Source organism: Sinocyclocheilus anshuiensis, unplaced genomic scaffold, assembly GCF_001515605.1.
Source record: "Sinocyclocheilus anshuiensis isolate Anshui unplaced genomic scaffold, SAMN03320099.WGS_v1.1 scaffold163, whole genome shotgun sequence".
In the NCBI taxonomy this organism is placed as follows: Eukaryota; Metazoa; Chordata; class Actinopteri; order Cypriniformes; family Cyprinidae; genus Sinocyclocheilus; species Sinocyclocheilus anshuiensis.
Genome location: NW_015548223.1, coordinates 39,148 through 44,336, shown reverse-complemented (window position 1 = coordinate 44,336; position 5,189 = coordinate 39,148). Strand labels below are relative to the sequence as shown.

The following is a 5,189-nucleotide window of genomic DNA, read 5'->3' as shown; positions in this document are numbered from 1 at the left end:
CCCCAGATTGTCATAGCAAAGTCAGAATTACCTCCTCTCCTAGGTTCATGAAACGGTCGTCCATAAAATGCATTGTTGTTCTGTTGTAAGTGATCTTAAAGATTCCTAAATGCATCTGCTTTCGGAAGGCCAAATAAAGTGCTTTTGCTTTCGCCTAGAAACACACAGCGTCTCCCTGACATGCTGCTTCAACACTAACTGCGGTTACTGAAACCACGCCTTCTTTCTTTGCGTGAACATTTGGGCGCATTATGCAAATATTTCCACATAGTGAGGTAGATATGTGGGGGCGTGTTAGAACGAGCCGTTTTAGGGGGGCGTGGCAGAGTCTTAACTTTGATAAAGAATATCTCTTTGGTTTTGAGACTTTAGTCTTTGCAACTTCAGGGATCTTATCTATGCACAATCAGCTTGTAACACTCCAAAGAGAAAGGAAAACTTGAAATCGCATCATATGACCCCTTTAAGGTAAGAATCTAATCTTAATGTTTTATTTTTTAGACCTAAAATATCTTAATGTTTAATCAAAATCGCATAACTCGATCGTCCTGTGATAACGACATTGAAACGGTGCGGAGACCTATTGTGAAAAACACACAGCGTCTCCCTGACATGCTGCATCAACACTACTGCTGTTCCTGAAACCACGCCTTCTTTCTTTGCGTGCACATTTGGGCGGCATTATGCAAATATTCCCACATAGTGATGTAGGTATGTGGGGGCGTGTTAGAACGAGCCGTTTTAGGTAGGCGTGGCTGACTCTTAACTTTTATAAAGAATATCTCTTTGGATTTGAGATTTTAGTCTTTGCAACTTTACAGATCTTCTTTATGCACCAAAAGCTTGTAACACTCCAAAGAGAAAGGAACAATTTAAATCGCATCATATGGAAAATGAAAATGAGAATGAGAAAATGAGCTGAGATAGTTTATAAGCTTCTGTCCCCATTCCAGTTACATTGTGTGACTAACTTAATTATTACAATAACTCAGGTGTGTCCAGTCCTGCTCCTGAAGGGCCACTTTCCATTTACAAATGTTTGTTGCAGAAACTGTGAAAGTTATTTAAGCATTAATAGATTTTAGATAAAATAACCGAATGTAATGATACAAATTTTTTTTGATTTTGATTATGTTGCGCTATTTGAAATAGTGAGTCATTGTGTTTAACATTTTGTAAGAACACATCAATGCTTGCTACCTGGGAACGGCATAATTTTTCACAATGAAGAGAGTGAAATTTATGCTTAACAGCTGATTTTCATCGCCCAACACATCATTTGTAGGCCATTTCAATATAAGCAGTCGGAATTATGAAGTGTTGCATATGATGTTTTACCCGACTGCATTGAATCCGAAGCTTCTTCAGGCTTTGTTGAAGAGCGTTTCTCCTTCTGGTTATAACTTCTGCTCGTTCCTATTCAGAAAGGGTTTGATTCTCACCTTACCGCTGAGGAGGCCACACAGACAGACAGACAGATCAGTGCTGACCTGAACATGACTTATTTCATATATTTAGATATCCAATATTCTAGATTTCAATGCTATTAAATCTGAAGTGTATTTTGCGCAGTTACTCCCAGAATATAACAGTTTGTTGTAGTTTGTGTTATTTTACTGCTTCCGTGACTTTAGGAATCTGAGAAGGATAACATACCTTTCCTGGGGTTTAGATGCACTCATCCCTAAAACAAGAAAGTGAGTCAAGTCAATTTCTATTATTTAAGATTAATAATTTTGAAGATATAGCAAATCAGTAACTTCTGAAAGGCTGTTTTCAGATAATTATGATAAACCAAAGAAACATAAAGTAGAAAGTATGTGTGAAATATGTGTTCCAGCTTAAAAATTAAACACCTTTGAACAATTCAACATTTAAATAATGTGAAAAACATGATCATGCTAAATGTTCTATTATTGAATCAAAATATCAGAAGTATGTTTCAAACATACAATTATTTATAGTATATTTCAATAACATTGTAAAGATTATGATGCATAAAAAATGTAAAACTTTGTCACACTGAAATATGAATCCCTCAAATCATTTTTCATCATTATTGTACATTTTTATGCACTTTTGGTAGCATGCCACATTTAATTGGTTTTAAAGCTAATTACTGAAAATGCTGGATTCATTCATAATAAGGTTATTGCATGCTATTTATGACATGAAACATTTAAATTGCCCTGACATTATTTGCATAAAGTTTTAAAACATATACTTTTTCTGTAAATCATGAGTCTTCAACACCACACCAATAACAACACAGCAGCTTTTATCTGACATTCAGCCTGAAGAGGCTCTTATATAGGGCTCGGAAACTACACTGCATGTCTAGACATCATCATGAGGGTGAGGTTGTGAATGATAAATGGCTCACTGAAACCAGGAAAAGTGTGATATTTCCTTTAATTATGTTCACCTTGTGTGGCATTGAACATGTTTATGTAAGGCTCTTTTCAATGAATAAAGGGGAAAGCCTTCATGCACATGTGGTATATTGTTTCATAAGGAAGTAGCTTGCATATGTAAAATTAAAGATATCCATGATTGCATACAATATCATTTATGGCATGCCAGGGTTTGGCATATTTCTTTATTTTCAGGTAATGCCTTAAGAGAACATTAAAGGTGAATCTCACTTGTGAACAATATTTTTATTGTGTGTAATTTTCATCAAGCTATAATTTTGTGCAATTGATCAAATAAAACACAAAAATTACAATGAAAACATACAATGTTAGTTTTGAATTTTGCCACTACAGATGTTCTATTTAATAAATGTTTCGAATATCATGAAATATAAATGTTTAAAATATCAGACATCCTATTCTGTGTTTTTGATTAAAAAGAATATTAAGTTCATAAGAGTTATTTGTTATATATATATAGTATATATATATGTGTATATGTATATATATATATGTGTATATGTGTATATATATATATGTGTATATGTGTATATATATATGTGTATATGTATATATATATATGTGTATATGTGTATATATATATATGTGTATATGTGTATATATATATATATATGTATATGTATGTGTGCGTGTGTGTGCTTCCAAAGTTTCTAATTGAATATTGTTATATTTCTTGCCCTTGTGAAATTAATTAGTGTTTATGATGTTTGATATCAAATGACCATGGACACTTTTCTTTTTTTTCTTTTCTTTTATTTTGAGAAGTTTAATAATTCATTGGAATAAAAAAAGTAGCTAATACAATGTTTTAATAAGCAATCATGGTTTCAGTCCATTGTTTGCTGATATTATTAATGATGCTATTTATTGCTTTAAAAAAAAGTTAAGAAACGGACTGAAACAGCAAAAACATTTTGAGCATTAAACAGAAATAAAATGCAAACACGACTAACCTCTGATGCTCTTATGCTGCGACAGATCACATTTAGCAATTTTTCTTAAGTGATTATTAGGACAGAAAAATAAATTGTATATGTATTGTAAAATGACTGATATGCAAATCAGTTTAGTCTGTATTTAGATTCTCCTTAGACACTGAGTTTAGACACAGTGTTGTTTGTTATGCTTTTGCCCGATGGCCGCATGAATCTGCTTCAACAGTTTCTCTCTGTTGTTTGAGATGTTTTTTCCGGCGACCTCCATTAGTTTAGTGATCATCTCAGCGCTGTAGGAAAAACTGAACGTCCCATATTTGTACCTCCAGGTGTCAATATCATCTGAAGAAACAGTAATACACTTAAATCAGAACGTTTTTTTTTTTCTCAGTTTTATTCAACTAGACAACCTGAACTTGCCTCCACAGTTGACCACATTAAACAGAGGGATGTGAATCACGGTTGGAGCGTTTTTGCCTTTGAACACATAGAAGTCGTTCGGTTTCTTCACATCTTCACTGGGAATGTTGAGTTCAGGGAAAGGGATCTTTAGTTTCTTGCAGGTCTCAGCAGCTTCTCTCACTGTCTGCAATGGAAAAATCACACAGAATCACTTGACTAAAAGGGTTAGAAAAACATTTAATTCACAGTTTAAAGCTTATACGTAACTTCTAGTGGTAGAAGCAAACATTGTTTTGGTCTGTTATGATGGCTTTCTTTCATGTTGTAGTCCACGAAATAGCCATTGATTTACAGTTGAGATACAGGTTTAAACCTCATGCAGGTTTTGGCAAAGTACTCTTTTTTTTGTCATTGGTTAAGGGCAACATGCTTGTTGCTTAAGGCTTTGAGATTTTGCTATCAGTTTGTGTTGGGGGATATCAGCATATGGTTTTGTTTTGGTGGGTTATCAATGCTCTCCCTGCTCTTATCAATGCTAGGCTGCATGGATGCACAGGGAGTTCTTGCCCAGAACAGAACCATACCGCCAATCCAAACTGTAAGCTATTTGTCTGTCATCTCTAATGATAGTCGTCCTGATAGAATTTAGGTTAGTGTGACATCTGGGGGTCACTATGAATGTCATGAGAAAAAAGAAGCAAGCTCTCCATCTAAAGAAAGTCACACATGAACAACATGAGGGCGAGAAATGATGAAAGAATTTACATCTCTAGGGGAAAATCGTCTTTTATTAGAGTATGTTTGCATTGTTATAGAGAGAATTATATAGGAGTATATTACCATGAAAGGATCGCCATCACTGAAATCCAGGGAAACGATGAGGTCAATGTCTCGTTCTTCTCTCAGCACTGAGAAGTAGGGTGAGTTCAGCAACAGTCCGGCGTCTATATAGTCTCTCGTCTCACTTTCCAGAAGAGCACGAGGCACAGTTTTGTCTGAGGGATCACATCATGAAATCTGTGTTTATTATTCACATTTAATTGCCAGGTAACAAACGAGTCTGTTCTTACCTGTCATGTTGTGGAGAAAGTCATATTTCGTGCCCCAGATCCACCAAACCGCACACTTACAAATGCTGAAGCAAACATCTATAATACAAACGCACTCATCTGAATAAATCTTCTTGGAACTTCAAAAGGTTTGAATTTTGATGGCTTTTTAAATTCTGACTGGAAGCTTAATGGCTAGAAGCCTACATATTAGAGACAGTTCAACGTACTGAATGGCCAGAAACTGAACGAAACGCTCAAGCATGCACAAATATCCAAGGTATACTTCCTCATGTGCAGTTTTGCAGCTTCTTTATCAGCGAGATTCAGTTTTCCACTTGAAAAATATGCTGACTTTTGCCTCCAGT

The 5,189-nt window shown here is 35.0% G+C and overlaps 1 pseudogene; it reads right to left on the bottom strand.

The window, feature by feature from the left end:
- Nucleotides 1–3,767: 3,767 nt before the first annotated feature.
- LOC107654279 (cytosolic phospholipase A2 gamma-like) overlaps nt 3,768–5,189 on the bottom strand; it is an 8,092-nt pseudogene continuing 6,670 nt past the window's right edge.